General features: G+C 29.2%; 1 protein-coding gene and 1 non-coding gene across 10 annotated transcripts in view; both read right to left on the bottom strand.

Moving 5' to 3' along the window:
- LOC105837488 overlaps positions 1–24293 on the bottom strand; it is a 253276-nt gene that overhangs the window by 181964 nt on the left and 47019 nt on the right. Inside the window, exons 12-13 of one of the 8 annotated variants that reach the window (XR_004963965.1) lie at positions 5827–5973; positions 1202–1361 (exon numbers count right to left, since the gene is read on the bottom strand). The exons of 6 other annotated variants lie outside the window; for them this stretch is intronic. The gene's annotated coding sequence lies outside the window, so the exon portion shown is untranslated. Of the gene's footprint in view, positions 1–1201; positions 1362–5826; positions 5974–24293 lie in introns of those variants that run through there. One more of the 8 variants, XR_004963966.1, reaches the window with a different exon arrangement.
- LOC105839751 lies at positions 11842–20021 on the bottom strand. Of its 2 annotated transcripts, none has more exons than XR_004964004.1 (4): positions 19513–20021; positions 18910–19143; positions 12369–12539; positions 11842–12018 (listed from the first exon to the last, which is right to left on the bottom strand). It is a non-coding gene; the product is annotated as an uncharacterized LOC105839751 (transcript). The 2 variants fall into 2 exon arrangements; XR_004964003.1 differs by having other exon boundaries at positions 11842–12028; positions 19513–20020.

The raw sequence follows: 24293 nt of genomic DNA, 5'->3' as shown, positions 1-24293 counted from the left end.
CGTATGTTTTACAAAATTTCCAGTACAATGCACATGGGTTAGCGACTTAGACGGAGTGGGTGCGAGAGGGGGGCCGAAGGCCCCCTCCCCTTGCATCCCCTGCCCGTGTGTGTGTGTGTGTGTGTGTGTGTGTGTGTGTGTGTGTGGGTGGGTGGGTGTGTGCGGGTGTGTGTGTGCGTGCGCAAAGCATTCTCTGTATCACATGGGTTTGCAACTTTCCACGCAAACAAGAAAAAAATCATTCCAAACATGGCCATTTTGAACGTGGCCATTCCGAACGTGGCCATTACGAACGTGACCACTCCGAACGTGGCCATTTCGGACGTGGCCGTTTCGGACGTGGGCAAATTTACGCATGGCTATTTTGAACGTGGGCAAATTATATCCACTCCTCTATTTCTAATCTATATCTGGATTTGCAGTTATGAAAAGTTTACGAAACTAATTTTTCTTCTAGACTTTTAATTTTAGTTTGATTTTCACGATATTGTTTGTAGAGGAGGTGGTAATATAGAATAAGAACGCTCGCGAACGTTGCAAACGTTAAGTAGAATGAACCCAAAATATGTTGTACTAAATACAGAAAAAAATAAAATATTGCAAAATACATACATTTACACATAACCTCTTCCTTTTGTCGCAAAACATACTCGATATATATACGTGCTCAGATAGTCAAGTTTGTCGAAAACAGACTTTGTAAAATCTTGCTACAAATCTTGTTAACAAGAAAGCACCAAATTTGATGCAAATTTTATTATATTCAATAATGTCAGTAAATTGATGACAAATATACAAAATAATACCAAGCACTCTTAGTCAGCAGGGTTACCAGCCACTTGTACTAAACTCTGATTAAGGGTCGGTTGTTCCAACTTCTTGGTAAATTTACCTATCAGATAAATATATGTTTGTCTTTATTTATTTAAGAATAGAAATGAAGATTGACACATGCTTACCTGGTAGGTAAGTTTACCAAGAAGTTGGAACAACTGGCTCTAACTTATGCCCGATTTCTTCACTTCCCGATAAAGTTATCCGAAGGATAAATTTCAAGTTTAACCAATCACGTACATGGATCTGGTAGTTTATCTCCTGGATAATTTTAACCGCAAGATAACTGGACATGAAGAAATCGGGCATTAATCGTTGGTTAAAGGGTTGCCAACTTAAGAATATAATTCAGTGTGACCAATTGTACCTTTGGAGATATCACTGTAATCTATTTCATTGACAAAATGACCTCTGTGAAGTTAGCCAGCCAACTTCAGCTTTATCAATTTTCACCAATTGGTATTGTTTGGTGGTTGTTTGGTGGTCTTTGGTAGTCCAGTCCCATCGTTTGGTGGTTAGCCGTTCTTCTGTAATATCAAAAATAAAATTTGGGTGTAAAGTTAGCCCGACATTGTTTATTTTTGCACCAATTTTAATTTCAAGTAGCTCATTCGATTCGGAATCGTTTGGTGATCATGAATATGCTAATGAAAACGTTTGGTGGTCAACCGTTTTTGTAGAAATTAGAAAAAACCGTTTTTGAGTATCATTAGTTTTGGTATCACTAAAAATTCCCCAGATATATATTATTTATCACACAAATTCACTTTCAAAGGCGTCAACAGATGTAAAATCGTTTGGTGGTCACGAATAAACTAATGAAAACGTTTGGTGGTCAACCGTTTTCGTAGAAACTAGAAAAAACCGTTTTTGAATGGCATACTATATATATTGCAAAATTCCACAAACGAATATTATTTTTCATACAATTTTACTTTCAAAGGCGTTATTGGATGTAAAATTGTTTAGTGGTCACGAATAAACTAATGAAAACGTTTAGTGGTCATCCGTTTTAGTAAAAATTCGAAAAAACCGTTTTCAATTGGCATCATTGTAAATTCACTAGACAAATATTATTTTTTATACAAATTCACTTTCAAAGGCATTATTGGATATAAATGTTTGTTGATCACGAATATATTAATCAAAACGTGATCAACCGTTTTTTTTTAATATTACAGAAAAAATGCTTCCGAATGGCCTTGTTGTAAAACTCCCTAAAACCATTTTAATTTTTCAAACAAATTTACTTCGCAAAGAATTACTCGATGCGTAATCGTTTGGTGGTTGCAAATTTTCCTTATGGCTTAAGGCTTACTACACTATTGTAGATCCGGGCTAACACGAGTCCAACAAACGACCAATCCAAACACCCATTTACACCTACAGAACGCATACGGGTTTTGTTTATTTTTTAACGAAACGGTTAACCAGCAAATGTTTTTTTTATAAAATTCGCGACCACCAAACAATTACGCATCGAATAATCCTTTGCAAAGTAAATTTGCTTGAAAAATTAAAATGGTTCTAGGGAATTTTACAGCAAGGCCATTCGGAAGCATTTTTTCTGTAATATTAAAGAAAACGGTTGACCACCAAACGTTTTAATTCATATATTCGTAACCACCAAACGATTTTATATCCAATAATGCCTTTGAAAGTGAAATTGTATGAAAAATAATATTTTTTTAGTGAGTTTACAATGATGCCAATCGAAAATGGTTTTATCGAATTTTTACAAAAACGGATGACCACCAAACTTTTTGTTATGATATTTGCGACCACCAAACGATTACGCATCGAATAATCCTTTGTAAAGTAAATTTGTTTGAAAAATTAAAATCTCTCTAGGGAGTTTTACAGCAAGGCCATTCGGCAGTATTTTTTCTGCAATATTAAAGAAAACGATTGACCACCAAACGTTTTCATTAATATATTCGTGACCACCAAACGATTTTACATCCAATAATGCCTTTGAATTTGTACGAAAAATAATATTTGCCTAGTGAGTTTACAATGATGCCAATCGTAAACGGTTTTTTCGAATTTTTAGGAAAACGGATGACCACCAAACGATTTCATTAATTTATTCGTGTCCACCAAACGATTTTATATCCAATAACTTCTTTGAAAGTGAAATTGTATGAAAAATAATATTCGTTTGAGGAATTTTGCAACGATGCCACTTAAAAACGGTTTTTTTTAATTTCTACGAAAACGGTTGACCATCAAACGTTTTCATTAGTTTATTCGTGACTACCAAACGATTTTACATCTGTTGACGCCTTTGAAAGTGAATTTGTATGATAAATAATATTTATCTGGGAAATATCCAGTGATACCAAAACCAGTGACGATACTCAAAAACGGTTTTTTCTAATTTTTACGAAAACGGTTGACCACCAAAAGTTTTCATTAGCATATTCGTGACCACCAAACGATTCCGAATCGAATGAGCTTCTTGAAATTAAAATTGGTGCAAAAATAAACAATGTCGGGCTAACTTCACACCCAAATTTTATTTTTGATATTACAGGAGAACGGCTAACCACCAAACGATGGGACTGGACTACCAAACACCACCAAACGACCACCAAACGATACCAATTAGTGAAAATTAATAAAGCCGAAGTTGGGTGGCTAACTTCACAGAGGTGACAAAATGTATAACGATTGATCACACTGGATTATATTCTCAAGTTGGTAACTCTTTAATCAACGATTAACCCCAATAAAACAGTATGTGATATCCACGTTAATGCTACGTGGATCAGCATCATGAAATCCACGTGAATATTCGAGTGGACATCCGCTCAAAAACAGTACTAGAATTTATGCAGATGCGATTATAGAGTCCATGTAGCAACTACGTAAAAATTTTACGAACTTTAGAAACATTCTTGTAATATACACGTACTCTCTAAATTTCTTGGAATAAAACATCACTCTAAAAGAATGGAATTTTATTCTAAGCGATAGTGAAATACGGCCACTCGAAATGAAGTGGCATTTCATCATTTCTTATAAGAACGAATTTTTTGCTCGATAAGTGATCTCTTCATTTGATTGGAGTGAAAGTCGCGAAGCGTTTCTCGAAATATCCATGTAAAATCCCTATATATATTTTTTAACAGATACATCCACAGAAAATCTAATAGATATTTCGAAAATAAAAAAATTCGATGCAATGAAAAAAGGACATTGCATCCACGTGAATAACTTGTGGAAAAACTTGCATCCACGTAATTTAGGTAAATCACGTGGATGTCACGTAACTGTTTTATTGAGGAAGTTAATCAGAGTTTGGTGCAAGTGGCCCTTAGATGACTATATTAACAAAATCCTATATTACTGTTTAATTTTGTATAACTCGAGATATGTACAGCCAAATAAAAAGTTAAATGACAAAAAAATACTCAAATGTATATATATTTGGATGTTAATTCGTTTAACTTTAAAAAGAATGAGGAAGTATGTATAATTAAGGTCCACTTGCACTAAACTCTGATTAACTTAACCGTTAATTAAAGGGTTACCAACTTGAGAATATAATCCAGTGTGACCAATCGTGATACATTTTGTCGTGTTGTGTGGCATTCCTGCATAAAATGTCTCATTTAAAAAGAATTTTGCATTCACGAGATTTTATCGTGAATTCTATTTTGCATAAATCTCGGATTGGATCATAATCAATACTTTTCAGTGCGATATTGAGAATAGAACCATGAACTCTTGTATGCCTCTAAATCCGATAACAATTAGCAGAAGTGAATCTTTTTCAATGCAAAGGTTCGCATTCATTTGAATGCCTCTTATTGCGATTGAATGCGAAGAATATTTAGAGTCAAGTGAATTTTTTTGAATGCGAGAGTTAATATTTGAAATGAATTAAATTCTTATAAAACAGAATTTAGAAGATATTTAATTGAATCTGATCTAATATCTTCTGAATTCGGGAGCATCCCGATTAACTACGTTGCAATTGACCACAACCATTTACAGCAATGAATGCTTAGAATTTTTCTCTTGAACCGTCAATTAGAAAAATTGTGGCCAATTGAGACGCGTGGTCAATCGGAGCGCTTCTCCGAATTTTGCTTTTTGCAAAATGTCAATATTTTGTAATTCTTTTCAATTTTATGCAGGGATTGAAAAAAAAGATATTGTATTATGTAACAGAAGGATATTGAGATAACATGTATAGAATTATTATTTTGTAATAATACTGCGTACGTGATAAAATATGTAACGAAATAGGTTAGAGTGATATCGCCAGAGGTACAATTGGTCACACTGGATTATGTTCCCAAGTTGGCAATCCTTCAATCAACAATTAAGTTAATCAGAGTTTGGTGCAAGTGACCCTAAATGTTAAAATGTACCTTAAAAAATTTTCAAAATTTTCTCAGTAAAAATGTCTTATAATAAATGTTGACTCTCGCGTTTTGTCATATTAGCGTTACTATATAAAAATTACCCTTTTTAAAAAAAAGATAAAAAAGGCGCCAAGTATGTGTACATATGTGCGCCCCTAAGAAAAAAACTATAATATTAGGTAAATTTTCTTATTGTTCTCTATTGTTTTATTGTCTTATTGTCTTTTCTACAAAAATAACGTGCGCCACCTATAAGAATATTTATACAAAAATAATACGATAAACAGGTCAATATATCGAGCCAAGACAAATTTCCTAATACATTATAATTTATTAAATAAACATTATGTAATTATAAACAATATATAATAATAAGACGGTAAAACTATATCGTCAACACATATCTTAATATCGTTGGATACAACTTTATTATTTATAAATACCTCGAGATCTTGCGATACAGAGCATTATAAAAATAGGTGGACATTTATTAAAAATAATACCTCCATTCCGTTAGATAATTTTATACATGCCATTAATTTCATTCTTTCGTCAACCTTTTTCACGTTTAACAATAAAATATATAAGCAAACATTTGGAACTCCGATGGGCTCACCTCTGTCACTTATTCTGGCTGATTTAGTGTTGCAGAACCTCAAGGACAAAGCGTTGAAAGCATTAAAATTCGAAATTCCGATTTATTATCGATATGTAGATGATATTCTATTATTTGTCCTTTTGAGACTTCAGTTTACTTTAGAACCTGAAAAAGACCGTTGTCTCAGCTTTTTGAATCTTTTGTTGAGAGTAGAAAACAACAAGATCATAATTAATTGGTTCCATAAAGATATGAGGTTTGTGTTTTGTTCCTGCACTGGCTGCACTAGTTCAAAAAGTGTACACTGAAGCGTTTTCTGTTCCCGAAATGATGTCAACGACACTGTTTCTTATTCCAGTGCAATAGAACTCAGCGCACGAGTTCACTGAACTGGATGCACTAGTGGTCTGTTCTTTCTAGCTGCACTGTTGTACTGGTGCAATAAGTTAAAGTAAGACAAGTATATTTTTTCTCATTCTAACTTATTGCACCAGTGCAACAGTGCAGCTAGAAAGAACAGACCATAGGTCTGGAGTCAGTGCAAGCAGTGTAAGCACCAGTGTGTAGTAGGATCTCGTTTTTTATTCCTGAACTTACTGCATTAGTGCAGAGTGAAGAGTAATAATTTAAACAGAGTAAGTATACAATAATAACAATATATTTTGATTGAAAAGATTGTGCAATATTTACATTTCAATACATAGTATTAGAAATGACATACGTCCAATTTATTAATTAAAAACCGTAACTATTAAATAATAAATTTTAAGGTTAAAAAATATTATACGTTAATATGTAATAATTAACAATAATATTATATGTATATGTTTAGGAATAATTTTTTTTCTAAAATGCGCAAGACTATTCTTTTTTATCCTTTCATCTTCATCAGATGAATCAAATATTTCCATATTAATAATATAAGACGCTATTTTTACTTTGCACTAAAACGTTTTTTATTCCTGCACGCTTACATTCGTCAGTTCTGACTTGCACTAGTTCAGTTCAGTTCAGTTCTAATGCAATTCCCGTGCAGGAACAAAAAACAAACCTACGTTTTCGGGAAAATATTTGTCGTTTTTCTCGTATCATCCTCGTTGTCACAAAATCTATAGTCGGGAAGGAACAATCTATAGTCTAATAGATAGAGCAGTTATGTTGTCAGATCCATCTTTTTGGCAAAAGAGCCTAGAATTTTGTATCAATATATTAATGGACAACAGTTATCCATTGGATCTTGTTTTTCATGAAATTAATAACAGACTTAAGAAACATTTCAATAATCAAGTGGAACTCACAAACTCTCAAACTAATCAGGCTAAAACTGAAAGTCAGCGCACAAAGAAAAAATATTTTGTATTATCTTATATTAGGCACGTATCTGAAACCGTCTCTTCATCTTTTGTTAATAAAGATTTGTTTATAGTTGGCTTTCGTTGCCTCAACAAATTAAACATGTTTATTAAGGTGCAGAAGGACATAACTGACATAAATCTAATGAATAATATTGTCTACAAAATATGCTATAAAAATTGTAACGCGTCATATGTAGGACAGACAAAAAGACATTTAAGTACCAGAATTAAAGAACATGCGAATAATTTTAAATTGGAATCGTCGAGACCTCTGTGATAACAGAACACATGCTAAAAATTAACCACGTGTTTGATTAGAATAACGTTAAGATATTAGATTCTGAATCAAGATACCAAAAAAGGTTAATTTCAGAAATGATCCATATTAAGGAGCAAGTTAATAGCATCAACTTACAGAAGGACACGGAGTGTCTTGACGATTCTTATTATTGTTTATTTGACATTTTGTCGAAAATGACTAACGGAAAATAAGTTTCGCTCATTCTGCCTCTGACTACCGAACGTTACACTGGTCTTTAACACTTTGTCGAATATTCTGAGTGTTTGTTGTTCGTTTTAATATTGTGTTTTAAGATCTGGGATCAACATATATAAGTTTACAGTTTTTTTATAATACGCATATCAGTTTATGTTATTTATAACACGTATTCCATCGTTTTTGATCTTTTAGATTTATCGACAAAACTTATTGACTATTTATTCTGTCATTTTAATATGAAAATCGATTTGTGGAAAAATTTCATTATTTTTCATTTTATTATTCAATTAATTGTATTATTTATTGGTTCACGTTTTTATTTATTATAACACATTTTGATACGATATTCGCTGTTTTATGGTTGTTCAATGGTCATCATTTTTTAACTGTTTAATTATATTTTCATGTTCGTTATTTCATTCATGTTTAAGTTCATACATATTGGTAATTTATTATGACTGAAGAGGACTAAGTATAGTCGAAACGTTTCGAAATTTAACATTTTTTAACACATCTGGTTTAGTCGCGTATATAATTATATAATGTTTATTTAATAAATTATAATGTATTAGGAAAATTTGTCTTGGCTCGATATATTGATCTGTTTATCGTTTTATTTTTGCTTAGCATTAACGAGCTCTCTATATTTGTTTGATTTATACAAAATTTATTTATTATAACTTTTTATTATTTAATAATAAACGAGCTTGATGATCAAATAATTGAATGATAAATCAACTAACGGGATTATAGTGAAGCAAAAACTTGGCGTGCTCGGGTCGCATTTTTTCTATATTTCCAAAACTATGATGTTGATATCAATAAGTATATATACAAGAATGCGATTAATGTGCCTTGGGTTTTGTTTTATTATCTATCAGTTTTTGCTTCACTATCTGTTATTATTGATAACATTTCCATTTTTTAAAGAATTTTTTGATAGATGTTATAAGATTTTTCTAAGTCTTTTTTAAATATATTTGACTAATTGTATTGATTTTGTCCCATTTTTAAATGCGTTTATGTACTTGACATATTTCTTTTATCTTTGTAAAATTTTTGATGGGTTATCATTTTTTCATTGTTTTATAATTTTTATTTTGTATAAATAATTTCCATATTTTTATTGTACAACACTAATGGTTCATTGTGTTTTAACAACCCGGGCACGTCAAGTTTTTGCTTCACTATAATTCCGTTAGTTGATTTATCATTCAATTATTTGATCATCAAGCCCGTTTATTACTAAATATTTTAATAAAGTTATAATAAATAAATTTTGTTTAATAAATAAATATTTTATAGTTTAATAAATAGTTTAATAAATAAATATTTTGTTTAATAAATAAATATTTATTACTGTATAATAAATAAATATTTTTATAGTTGGCGTATTTATTTTATATCATTATTTTTGTAGAAGACAAAGAGATAATAAAACAATAGGACAATAAGACAATGAGAGGGTCCCACTTGCCTACAGCTTCGTTTGCACACAAATTTAGCAGAGCTGCTCGATTGCCTACAATCTCGATTGCCTACAGCTTCGTTTGCACACACGAAAATAATTAAGGTAGAAAAGAATTGCACACATGCCATTATTGCGCCCATACACATTGCACACACGACAATATTGCGCACAGACACATTGCACACATGATATTATTTCATTCATACACATTGCACACATGACATTATTTCGCACATGCACATTGCACACATAATATTAATACGTTCATACACATTGCACACATGACATTATTGCGCACATACACATTGCACACATAAAGAAACAATATTAACACATTGGACACATGATATTAAAACATTCATACACATTGCACACATGATATTATTACGATTATACACATTGCACACATGACATTATTGCGCATATGCATATTGCGCACATGACATTATTATGCTCATACATATTGCACACATGACATTATTGCACAAGTGCACATTGCACACATGATATTAATACGCTAATACACATTGCACACATGACATTATTGTGCACATACACATTGCACACATGACAATTACCACACGACGAAGTGTCCACGCTTTGTACTGTTCCACATGGGTTTGCGACTTTCCATGCAAAGCGAGGTTTAGCTACTTTTCTCTTTATTTTTAATCTACTTTTATTTTTATTTTTAATATGGTATATCTCGAAAACTAAAGCAGTTAGCTCTATAATAAGATCTATATAATTTTTTGTTGAGCATAAAAAATACTACCAAAAACCATGGTCAAATCAAGGCGGCCAAGTTATTGGAATCGTGCCTTCAGAGTGTATGAGCACAATGATGTTATGTGTGCAATGTACGTGTGCGCAATGTTGTCATGTGTGCAATGTGTATGTGCGCAATAATATCACGCAATGTGTATCAGCGCAATATTATCGTGGGAAGCGTCCGAAATGGCCACGGGAAATATTGCACGTGGTTCAATTTGCCCACGTTCGAAACGATCACGTCCGAAACGGCCACGTCCAAAATGGCCACGTTTGAAACAGCCACATTCGGAATGGCCACGTTTGGAATGGCTACGAGAAATATTGCACGGAGTTCAATTTTCCCACGTTCGAAACGACCACGTTTGAAATACCCGCGTTCGAAATGGCCACGTTCGAAACGGCCACGTTCGGAACGGCCACGTTCGGAATGGCCACGTTCGAAACGGCCACGTTCGGAACGGCCATTAAGCTTAGCTTTTGTTGGCAAGTCTTGTTGTAAATAGTATGACGCATATTTTATGCAAATAACAGGGTAAAATTTGCTAGTAAAGCATAATAACAAATTTGCAGCAAGAACAAGGCAAACCTTGCTGTACACAATATGATAGCAAATTTGTGGCAAGAATAGAGCAAACCTTGCTGTACATAGCATAATAGCAAATTTGTGGCAAAAACGAGGCAAATCTTGCTATGCACAATATGATAGCAAATTTGTGGCAAGAACAGGACAAATATTGTCGAAATTTAGATCAACAAAAATGATTATTAGACTGAAATATTAGACTGAAATATTAGACTGATTAGTCCAATATCAAATGTGAATGGTGCAATCATACTTGGTTCTCTGTTCTCGATGAGCCCTTTTTATTAATCCAGTAGGTAAATCTTTTTCACGAGAAATGCGCCATCTCGAGATAGATTGTAAAGTCAGAAATAAAGTTTAAAACCCGATAATGCAACCCTGTTATTTGCATAAAATGTACGTCATACTATTTGCGACAAGCCTTGCCAACAAAAACTAAGCTGTTTACGGACACACCTTGTCGCAATTTTGTTGCGTAAGTATGCTCGGCAAGTTTTCTTTTGTTCTTGCTACTAATTTGCCGTTATTATGTGCTTAACAAGATTTCCTATTTCTGCCATAAATTTATTGTCATGTCGTGTAGCAAGGTTTGCTCTGTTATTTGCTTAAATTTTGCATTTTATCGTGTCGGAATTAATCTTGTAATTTCTATACGTAATATTTATGTACAAGTCTTTCTCTGTTATTTGCAGCATCGTGTGATGAAAACTTTTGCCGTAAATTTGCTCGAAACTTTTAGAAAACAAAGCAACAGACAATTACTTGTCATAAAATGGTTGTCAAAATTGAAACAATCCTTGCTGTAAAGCTTTCACGATATGTGATTTTAACAGGCCTGGCTAGCTGGGTATATATATATATATATATATATATATATATATATATATATACATATATATCGTGGATTTTGTGTACTAAGCAAATATTGTCATCAAGTGACAACTTTACATACCAAAAATAATTTTTTTTTCGTTTTTTATATTAATTCGACTGTATTTCCCTAGGTCTTGATCCGTATTTTAATTCTATAAAAGAGTTTTGCAAGTTTTAATTAGTTTTATTTCTATAAAGCCAATTAAAAGATTAATTTAATTAAAAATGTCGATATTAATTTAATTAAAAAAAAACAGACGACTTCAGGATCCTCTTAACGATATACACCAATCACTGTGGTTCATTTTTCACATTTTTATTTCTTCAGAAATACGGAATGGAGCATGAAAAAATCTCTTAGTCACTTTCCACTCACATAAAAAAAAATATAAGAATGTTCTTTACTGTTATTAATTTAAGGGGCTACATACACCCAGAGACGTAAAAAATAGGCCTTTTTCTCGATTTTTTTTTTCGAAACGTAATGTATGTAATTAATCCTAGTTTTCTTTACTTTAAAATACATTCTTAGAACATGTTTCAGAATAAATTTGAACTAAAAATATTTTAAAATGGCGGAGATATTGTCCTCGTCGCAAGACCATGTTGAAAAAAAGTGCTCCACGTTGCCAATTGCAACTCGTACAGGACTTATCTGAAACAGACTAGCCTAAAATTTTCTTAAACTGAATGATATTATCTAGTCTTTATCGTAGCCGATTTTTAAAATATCGATTTTTGGCAAAATGGCGGCCGTTTAAAGAAAAAAAGCGATTTTTAGGGTAAAAATCGGTGGTTTTTTTAACTTAAAAAAAAGTAAGAGCTCTGAAAAAAACCGCCACGATAAAGACTGCCTTTTTTGTGTAGATTAAGCCCTCCAAATTTCAAGTAAATCGGTTCAGCCGTTTTCGAGATATTTTTGGCACGCGTTTTGAAAACATGGTTTCGAGAAAAACGCGTTTAAAGTTTGACATTAAAACGTAGATAATTTTTTTTCAAACTTACATGGAGTCATCCACTCCAGGGCCATACAGTGAACTCTCCCCAGATGTAGCGGCATCAAAGGCTTCGATTCCAACTTGCCGGCGTAATATTCTTGCGTAAAATATCTGCTGCGAAGGATTAGAAAGCGCCCTTCGCGCCTCAGCATCGTCGAACGCGCTTGGACCTTTCTCGCTATATCTCCGACAATTTTCAAAAAATCACATTGAAACTTGCAAGGGATATTCTCAAGACCTTATACTTTACGAATGTGCAAAAAACGAAAAATCCATTTTTTCAAAATTTCTGGGTGTATGTAGCCCCTTAAACCAATTTTTATTAAAATTTGAAAAGTGTGTTTGTTGCTCAGACTAATTTTTCTATTGTGTTGAATAGTCTACTTCCTAAACTATGATCGATATCATGCAAACTGCGGCAAAATGTACTTTAAAGGATCGCTATTGCGTGATGATCTTATATTTTCTTTTTCCTGAATAACTTTTCTATATTTGATTCACACACACACACACACACACACACACACACACACACACACACACACACACACACACGCGCGCGCGCGCGCGCGCGCGCGCGCGCAAAGATTGACAGCAAATTAAAAATTTTCTTAACAGAAATAATATTTTTAATAACAATGCTGCTTTATCTTTGCTACCCTGCATAAAACGTTGGATTGGAAAAAATTAAAAAAATGTTGACATTTTGCAAAAAACATAAATCAACAGAATTCACAAGATTCAATTGAATATCTTATGAATTCTGCTTTTTGAGGATTCAATTTATTTCAAATATTAACTCTCACATTCAAAAGAATTCACTTGACTCTAAACATTCTTCGCATTCGATCGCGATAAGAGGCATTCAAATGAATGCGAATTAAAAAATCTTGCATTAAAAAAGATTCACTTCTTCTGCTAATTGTTATCGGATTTAGACGCATACAAAATTTTATGGTTCTATTCTCAATGTCGCACTGAAAAGTACTGGCCACGATCCAATCCGAAATTTTTGCAAAGCAGAATAAAATCTCGTGAATGCGAAACATATTTTTGAATAAGATATTTAAAAAAAATTTTAAATTGAAATGTTTGGCATCTGTCTTGCATTATTTATTAAAAAATCAATGATAGGTTAAGCGGTCCCTAAATGATTAATATTATTGCAATATTTAAATATTACACAATATTATTGAACATTTGGAGATTAATATCGATTTTGGTTTGAATTATCTAGTAAAACCTTAGTGAAAATTTTTTTCCAAATTTTCCAGAGTTTCTATATAAAAATATCGGTATAACTTTTTAGAAATTTTTATGCAGAAATTCTTAAAAATTATTAAAAAATTTCACCAATAATTTGAATTAGAAATTGGAAAAAATCTGAATATTTTTCAGATTTTTTAAATGTTAAATTTGAATATTTTTTACATTTTTTCAGATCAACATTCAAATAAAAATATTAAACCAATTTGAATTCGTGTACTCTACTCATGTACTCAACTACTAAACAGGTATTTGTGGTAGTAGAGTATTTAATATACTGTACTGTCAAAATACTTTACTTACTTTATGATTACTTCAAACCTCAATTTTTGGAGCCATTTTTAAGGATGTATCGGACTGAAGTTCAAAATGGTACAAAGTTGCTAAAAATTTATGAAATTGTTCTCTTAGTTTCCTTAATGTACTGCAAAAAATTGAAAACGCATCCACTAAACGGTTGCTGAGTTATAACTATTTTAATTTTCACTGATTTTGCATTGTATTCTTTTCTATCTTATGGAAAAAGACGATTTTGACGGTTGAAACAGCTAAAAAATATAGAAGAAATAGTACTAGTGTTTGGAATTTTTTTGTACATCTGTATGAATAGATGAAAATATCTGCCAAGTTTTAATTATCTTCACTACACCGTTTTAAAGAAATAAAATATAACTTCAGATAATTGTGCATTTTCACTGTTAAAAGTTTAAACTCATAAGTGAAAAAAATCGCAAATACGTGAAAAATACCTTTGTAAGAGTAAAAATAAGACTCCAACTATCGTTCAAGTTTCTTACATCTAGATTTACTATGCGTTAGGCGTAGATATTTAAGTATTTCAAATTTCATGCACTTTTGTCTAAGATTGTATATCCGATACACCCTTAAAACATCAAAATTTTGTTATTTTATTAAAATACACATAGTTGACAAATGTCATAATGCATCTTCTATTTTATCCAGTTTTTAATTATGAGAAATAAAATTATACCGTGGCTATGTGGCGGTGTCCTATACTACTTGTTCGATTCCACTATACCGGAAGGATTTCTTTAGAATTATGAAAAAATATGAACAAATTCTATATCTTCTAGAAATGTTTATATTTATAAATTTTGATATATTCGAAGAATTTCTCATTCTATAGAATTTCCAAAGAAATCTTACAAAATCTGAAAAATATGAAATAATGTATAAAAAAAGTATATATTATATTTTGTAAAATTTGTGTGTTTGTGTAAGAATTTTAATATATTCTAAGATTTCTCATGCTATATTTTCTGAAAAAATTTTAAAAATTCTGAAAAAATGGAAAGTATTCTTCAATAACATTTATAAATTTAAAATATAAAAAATTCTGAGAAAAATTTTCATTAGGAAGTAATACAAAATCATTGTATTGATCAGTTAATGATCATTTAAGGGCCATTTTAATAATAATAATAATAATAACAATAATAATAAACCGGAAGGGGGGAGGGGGACATGGCATATGAAGTCTCACTACTGGTACAAAGACAAAGTCCATTGTGCCTCCTCGCTTACCAGATGCCCTTAGGAGAGCCCTATTTTCTTCCAAAAACGGAACAAATCTTTTAGAGGCCATTTTAGATTAATTAAATTTTCCTAAATAATAATTCGATAGATGGTATATAAGATGTTGTCTGATATTAAATATTAAACAATTTTTTGTAAATGTATATATGTCACGTAATTGAAAGAGAAAGCGATTGTAATTTGTTGACGTTTAAAATTAAGACTATAAAGTCTTAAGTCGATTAATAATCGAATATTTTAATAAATTATGAAATTTATAATCTATTTACTTCGAAGAGATCTTTCATTTACATCTAAATTATTCAGATTTATTAAGTGAGTTGGATTGTAATAGTCAAAGAACTGTATATATTTATTCTAATCCGTAAATTAGGATGTATCTTATATACCGGAATGAATTAATATCTAATCCGGTTAGAAGCAGAATAGAAACAAAATATAAATTAAACATAATTATGAATTAAAATTTATTTAAATTATTCCGATTAATTCTAAAACAGAGGCTGTGTTCCGATATTACTGCCAGTACTGAAAATCCATAGTGTACATAACAGAAACTATAGATTTTCAGTTTTTATAACAAAATATAGCTATAATTAAAAAAAGTTATCATATGTGCGCATAAATTAGTTAACCTTTCTTTATCAAAGATTGATGTTTATTTTTAGTTTGAAGATTGAAGTTTAATTTTTGTTATTCTTTTCTTTCTCCTATTCTTATATGTTTTGTATTTATTTTCGTAAGATTGCAAAGCACACAAAATAATTTTTTATATTTACAATGTTATGATATACATATTTAAGTGTATATATACTCAGTTATTTAGCTTTAAATAATAGAATTATAAAACAATTTTGAGCGGAATCATATATTTTGCATAAATTGTGTTTAATAAAATAAATAATTTAAACTCGTTCAAATTATCATACAAATCTTTTTAATCAAAATAATTTTTTGAAAAATGTTTATAATTATTTTTATAACTACCATTTTCTAATACTGTAATTAAAGTTTTGCATAATTTTAATAAGTTTTAACATGTGTTTTGTAATTGGTTCTTTGTTGAATTTTTTATACTTTAGACTTTAGATACTTGGATTTAACTCCGACGTTAATTATAAGCTTCAAATTATTCGAATAACTCGAATATTATAATTTTTTGAGGAATCTGCAGATAATTCGGATATCATATTATTCAGATATTTATTAAAGTGTCCTTCATTAGATTCAAAGTAAAATATTTACTATATTACATATTATTTATAAAAATGTATAATGAGTTGCAACACTGCATAATGAGTTGAAGAGAAACAAGGATGGTAATATGGTCATCACAAAAATAAATTTAAAAAACCGATTTTATTTAAAAAAGTCACAATATTTTATTATAAAATTATATATTTCTATAAAATAAATTAGGTTAGAAAAAATTGTAGTTAAAATAAGTAGGATTAAAAAGAATGAGGAAGTATGTGTAATTAAATGTTAAAATGTACCTTAAAAAAATTTTGAAATACTGAAAATTAAAAATGCCTTATAACGAATGTTAGCTATTATGTATTGTCATATTAGCGTCACTTAATAATGGCAGGCTGCTAAACAAATAATTCCATAAGTAATTACTAAAATTCGTCAGCTAATAACGGTGATAATACGAACCATGTTGTCTTCAGTGGCCATAATACCAAAGGGGATGCTAAAGTTGTTCTGTTCTACCGATAATTTTCCTATTCACTAATCTTTTAATTGCATATTTACAGAATTAAAAATCCTTCTCTAGAATTATAATATAGATGATAACAAAGTCCGACCATAATAATTTTGTAGGAAAAACGAAAAAGAAAATGTTAAAATGTCGGCTTCTGGCATTGACTCGTAACAAAATGCCTGATGTAAAAATTTTAGACCTTGTACGCATAAATCAAGTCTAGGTCGTTGTTGAGTAAACATTTAGGAATAGTATTACGCTTTTAAATTGAGCGTAGGCGTTCTAATAAAAAAGTTTAAGGGGATCTTATAGTCGTCTGTTTTACCGACATTTTTTTAATCAATTAAATCTTTTAATTGGCTTTATAGAATCGCAAAACTCTTTTACAAAATTAAAGCACGCATGAAAATCTAGGGGAATATGGTCGAGTTAATATAAAAAACAAAACAAATTTTATTTTTGGTACGTAGAACTGTCATTTGATGACAATATTTGCTTAGTATACAAAATCTACGATATATATGTACAAAATAAAACCGTATTCCTCTAGAGATAACATATACGAACAATATCGTGCAATTCAAACTAAGATTAAAAGTCTATAAAAAAAGATTAGTTTCATAAACTTTTTATAACTGCAAATTCAGATATAGGTTAGAAAAAGAGCAGACAGAAAAACATTTGTTTATTCTTGATATAAAATCCATTATCGACCCCGATCAAAAGTTTGACGAGCACTTTAATATTCCCTTAATGAATGCGAGAATTTCGTGTCTGAAAAGAAAAATTTTTTTTAATTTCTCGGTATGAAAATCAATTCATAAGCTAATATTAATGCATGTACTTTAATTCTGGAAAAGATTTTCCGAATTTGTAAAAGAAATATATACAATTTAGTATCGAGAACAAACAGTGTCGAGTTTCGAAAATTAGATTTTAGTCCCTAATTGAGACGAAATTGCGAAACGAAAATTTAGGTTATATACGCGTAAAAGTCGATAAGTAGAGCAATAAAAAAAATATTTTTTGTTTTTGATAAAGTCCAATTTATAGATGGATATTAATATGTGTACTTTAATTCTGGAAAAGAATTTCCAAATCTATAAAAGAAATATATACCAAATCTCATTAATGATGTGCACGAATGACTTTACATTATCGACCCCGATCAAGTTTGAGAAGCAGTCCAGCATCCCCTTAATACATATTATATATGTAGAATACACATTAATAAAAATAAGTTCTATTCAATTCATATGCTACGTTAATAACACAACCACACAAAAAAATGGTGTGTTCTAAGGACTAGAAAACTACACTTTATGTATTTTGACGTGCTGAACACGAATCCGGTGTCAGAATTGCTCTATCACTCACCATTTTCCGCGTGCAGTGAAATTACAATGTTTAAGGTTTTTAGGCCATTTTTTTTCGAAAAAAAAGTGCGTGGTAGAGCAATCTTGACACCGGATTCGTGTCAGCATATCAAAATAGAACATAGAAATTGACTAGTAGGGTCCCAAGGGCAGACCACTTTTCTTTTTTTGTGTGCCTGTTGTAATCTATTAAAAATTTATTTTATAATTTTCAAAATGTTTTGAGTTTTAGTTGAAGTTACTTTGAAAATAATGACGGAACACACAAGGAGCACAAAAACTCTTAATTGCATGCATATGTATAGCGACTTGATTGAGCAAAAAAGTTAATTGCAATCCGCTAAAATTATTATCATCTCAATCCGAGTTATATCGAGTGAACGTATTATTTTATTTTTCTATTGCTTTGTTAAATAAAGCAATAAGTTACGGTACGTAACTTATTGCTTTAAACTCAAATTCGAGACAGATACCAGAGAAGATATGGAATTGTTATGAATAATAAAACGAAAATAAACGATAAGAAACTTAAGGGAAAAAATGGAAACAACGAAAAAAAAGGTTAATTATGCAAACGGTTTTGCTTGAAAAAATATACAGCACTGAATTTTACATTGTGGCATTTTTGTTAAACTACTTACCTCTGATAGATCGTTCCTACCGTAAGTGTTAAATGAGTCCATGTTTAACGCGACAACAACACTCGCACTCGAAACTTAATTTTATCATACAACAATATCGAGAGCTGTATCGGCGAATCAAGAACACTCGTTACAAGTACTTATACTTGCGTGGCGATAATTGTACATGCAGGAATTAAGTAAGTGCGCGGCAATATTCAGGAATGTGTCACTACCGCTTGAAAACTCATTGTTCTGAGATTTTATTAAAAATATACAGAGAAAGAAAAGTTGTTAATTTGACAACATTTTTCGACTTAATTAAATTTCTTCAGTTCAAGTATTTTGTATGTTTAAGTTAAATAGTTAATACTTGAAATAAAGTTAAAATATTTTATGTATTTCAGTTAAATATGTAAATACTTGAAATAAAGTTTAAGTATTTTACGTGATTACATTAAATGATGAAATTTAGAAATTTGATTTGAAATAAAGAAATTAAAATTAAATATATATAATAAATATAAATACTTGAACTAATGTTCAAGTATTTTATGTATTTAACTTAAATACTAGAACTGAAGAAATTTAATTCAGCTGAAAAAATTTAATCAATTTAATTACTTTTTCTTAGTATGTGGAATCGTTATACGACGCAATGTTATCTCTCAGTATTGACAAGCAACGGCGGCGGTAACGACGATGCTTCATCGCGTGTTTCTCCCGAACGACTAAAGCACGAGGTCTTTACTCGACGGAGAACGACGAAGGAAACGAATATGAGATACCGCAGTAGGACGTGGGATAACTCGTGGTCGAGCAGGTTTCAACGGGGATTTCCCGCTCCGCAGCCACGACCAATCATCACCGTAGCCGCGTGCGTCGAGCCACGATAGCTGACGCAACAATTACTTATACTTCATTGGCGTCGATCTTTCCGACGCGAATCTACATTTTTTCTAATCATCGATTCATCGTTGGGAAGATTTTGATTAAAGATTTGTCGGTGACTTCAGTAACAAATTTACATTAACAAATTGTATTATATTCATCTTTTTTCTCTCTCTGATCGTGTTTTCAACCTTAAGAGGAAAATTATTTATAATTTAACTATAATTTAAAATATTAATTTTTTATTAAAAAAATTAATTATTTCGAACATTTTGAGTTGTATGATTTTTATTATGTGTGTACACTAAGAAAAAAATTGTTAACTTGACATAATTTCTGAATTTAATTAAATTTTTTAATTTCAAATATTTATATATATTTAAGTTAAATATATGAACATTAGTTAAAATATTTTTCGTGTGTAATTTAAATAAGTATATAAAATACTTGAACTGAAAAAGTTTAACCAAGTTGAAAAATCTAGTTAACAACATTTTACAGTGTACATGTTTAAAAAAAATATATAATTAATCTTTCACAATCGAATGCTTGTAAGTTGATGAATTGAAGTTTCCTTTACATTACATATACAGTTATATTAAAATATATTAAATTGTTATTAAATTTATTATTTATCTTATATATATGTATGTATGTATGCATATACTGTGCTATTATTTTTTACGTATTTTTTATTTTAATATTACAAAAGCTTACACCAATACATACACATACAATAAAAAATTTTATACGTAAATTTAATATTCTTTATATATCTCTTAAATAATTCACTGAAGTTTTGTACTAATTTGATACAAAACGAGTATTTTAAAAAACACAAATATTATGTAAACGATTAATATAAAAAAATGTAATATTTCGATACAATTTGGAAATGAAATGTAAAAATGTATTTTTCAATAAAAATAACATTTATAATGTTAAATTAATATTAAAAAACATGCTCATTTTATTTATTAATCTTAGAGTTTATGTTTTAAAATTCTATTATTTTTATTTACTTATAAATTATTTTAACAAAAAAAAATATTCAATACCAATTTACACAAAGTATTTAAATAACACAGTTACATTACGTTGAATTAACACTCGGGTATTTTCAAAAATTTAAACAAGAATTTATGTTAAAATAAATAAATAATTATCTTAACATTATTTTTTACTATAAAATATAAAATATAAACATGAATTGTAATGATATATATATATTTGAAAGAGAGGTTGAACATATAATCCTTCTGGAAAAAAATGTTTTAACATATGTAAATATACATGTATAAAATATGTCCATATATGTTTATACTAGTTTTTTTTGTAAAATTTCTGTTTGATATAAAATAAATAATAGTTATATTAGAAAGACAGAAACTAATTAAAAAGATAATTTTTGCATTGTTTTTTTTACACAAAGTTAAGTTTGAAGAAATGAGAAAAAATTGCTCATGTGTAATCATGTATATATTTTCGATTCATAGAATATATGATTATGGATAATTTGGATTATATATATGGATAATTTTTTCTTATTTATTATACCTAGCTTTTTGTAAAAAAGCAATGTGAAAATGATGTTTTTAAATAGTTGTTGTCTTTTCAGTATGACTATTATTTCTTTATACTAAACAAAAATTTTATAAAAGAAAAAAAACTAGTATAAACATATATAGACATATTTTATATATATGTGTATTTACATGTTTTTTATTTATATTTATATTTCTACAGGGTTGGAAGTAACAGTTCCTTTTTTTGTAACGGATTGATAACGGCGTTACTTTTTTTTCTGTAACTGTAATGGTAACTTAGTTACATTTTTTGGGGTAATGGTAACGAATTTAATAGTTACTTTTATCGTTATCTTTTGTAGTTAAAATTATATTTCATATTTATGGCGTATGTAATATATATTAGTATGTAATATATATATAGAAATTAAAAAATTTATTAAATTTAATAGCTTTACCAAGTAGTGGATCCATTGAAAGATTATTTAATACTGATAATTCCGTGTTACCTTCCAGTAATCTATATGACGTGTAATTTATTCAAATTTTTTCATAATTATAATTTTCTTGTATTTAGGTGGTTTAAATCTATAAAAAACACTATAATAGAGTGCAAAATTTTATTAAAAATTAATAAAGGATATCAATAAAATTTATAATAAATTTGTACTTTGTAATTTAGATAATCCTAATTTGGATGATTTTTGTAACTTTATTCATTTTAAGAACACTTGTAAGTTTAAAATTATTGCATTAAAAATTGCATAAATTGAGCGTATAAAAAACATAAATTTCACTGTAGTTGTATTTTTTAAGGAAGATGTTAGAAAAAAGAAAAGAATGTTAACCATTTTGATTTTTTCCTTATAAAAATGTAATATTATACAGTATTAAATTGATCAGTAATTAATACTTATTTTAAGTATTAAAGGTACTATTGTTAATACTTTTAATACTTAAAATAAGTAATAATTACTAGCTAATTTGATACTGTCCAGTACTACATTTTTGTAAAAGTTACAAGTGAAAGTAAAAGAAACAGTGCTTTTTTATAGAGTTTGACCTCTTGAATGCAATTAAAAATTATTAAAAAATTTATGAGGTACAGAGAACACCTAAAAAATTGGACAAGAACATGATATAATGTTTATAGAAATTTAAATTTATGAACAAAATGCATCCATATGATTTTTTTTTTAAGAGGGGAAAAGTAAAGAATAAGATATATTTTATATGTGTATGAAAGTTGTAAGCAATTGAGCACGAGGAGAGAAGAAACTTAAATAAATTATATAAAATTGGATGAAAGGATTATCATAAAAATATATCTACTGAAATAGAAAGCGTGTTTGAAGAGAGGAGTTATTTCTGTATGTTTAATTACTCAAACCATTGTTTTACAATACTACTCAACAAAAGGAATAAATTGATTTAACTATTTATTAGATGATCTTATTATTATGCCATAAGTAAAAAAAATTAAAATAATTTATTCTTTACCTTTTATCCTTATTAACCTTTCATCACATTCTCTGCCGAAACTCGGCACAATGAGGATGCGACGAAATATTGGTTCTATTTTTTTTATTTTTCGCTTATTTTGTATTTTACTTTTTAATTTTATTTTTTATTAACATTTTAAGTAAATAAATATTTCACAACAAAATGTTTTATTTAATCTCTATTTTTTAACCCTTTGCATACACACTTATTTTTTCGCATACCCTGGGTAGTTGACAATTTTCTACCTATGACAATTTTTAAACAACTGTATTTTTAAAAATATTTGTGCTAAAATTCTAAAAAAAATCATGGATTAACTTTAATGTTTATAGAAAGTATTTACATACTTTTTTTGGTATTAAAATTTAAGAAATATTATATTAAAAAAATTATTATATTTCACGATAAAAAAACAAGTTTTTGCAGTTTCTGAATTCTTTTTCCATTTATTACGGTACTAAAAAGGTACAGAGCGCTGAAGTTTTAGTTATTAGTGGTAACCACTTAGTGTGTATGCAAAGGGTTAATATTAAAAAGCAACGGAAAGAGTAACGAATCGTTATTTCTTAAGTAACGGTAACGGTGATTAGTTACTTTAAAAAAATAACTTTCCCATTTCTGTATTTATTTATGTTTTCATATGAAAAATTTTTTCCCGGGCTTCGTGATCTAAATATTTAAAAATTAATCAAAGTTTTCTAATTGTTTTATAGTCATTAAATTATAATATTTATACTGTTAATATTTATTTAACTTGATTCAAATATCTGAAAAAGCTCATTTATAAGAACTGTATATAAAAACACAAATTTATATATATATATATATATATGTAAACGTCTAAAAAGTTTCAATATATAATTTTCTCTTCTGAATCTAAAAATGCTTAAAGCTTTATAAAAAATTCTTTAATTATACAGATATTATTACATGTTTAACGAGGCGTCTTTTTTATAATATCTAAAACCTTCTTCTCCTTCCACCTTCCCCTATAGCCTGCTGTCCTCCTCCTACTAATCTATATCAAATATGTGTAAAAACGATAATACTCTATTTAATATATAACTAAATTAGACAACAATTGTTATAACAGAAATAATAAAAAATTCATATGCAAAACGAAAAAATGTCAACAACAACCATTAACTTGGAAAAAGTATTTAAAAAAACACAATAAAAGACAAATACTTCATATTTATTTTATTTTTCGAAAAAATCTTGTGTATCGACATATTTTGGTATGTGAGATCAAATCCTCTTCTACTTGCAGTATTGATTCAAAACATACATCGCTTAAGATGTGGCGCTCAGGGGGATCAACGTTATTTAATTATATTTATAATTTTTTAAAACCGATTATTTAAATTTGAAAAGAGATTTAAAAAGTTATAAAAATAAGTTAATTATTTTTTTCTAAAAGGATATATGAAGATAAAAAAACGTAATTTTGATGATGTCACATTCTATAAAATTATTTATCATTTT

This window comes from Monomorium pharaonis, chromosome 1 (assembly GCF_013373865.1).
Source record: "Monomorium pharaonis isolate MP-MQ-018 chromosome 1, ASM1337386v2, whole genome shotgun sequence".
Lineage (NCBI taxonomy): Eukaryota > Metazoa > Arthropoda > Insecta > Hymenoptera > Formicidae > Monomorium > Monomorium pharaonis.
The sequence above is the reverse complement of the archived record's forward strand: the minus strand, read 5'-3'. Positions and strand labels throughout refer to the sequence as shown.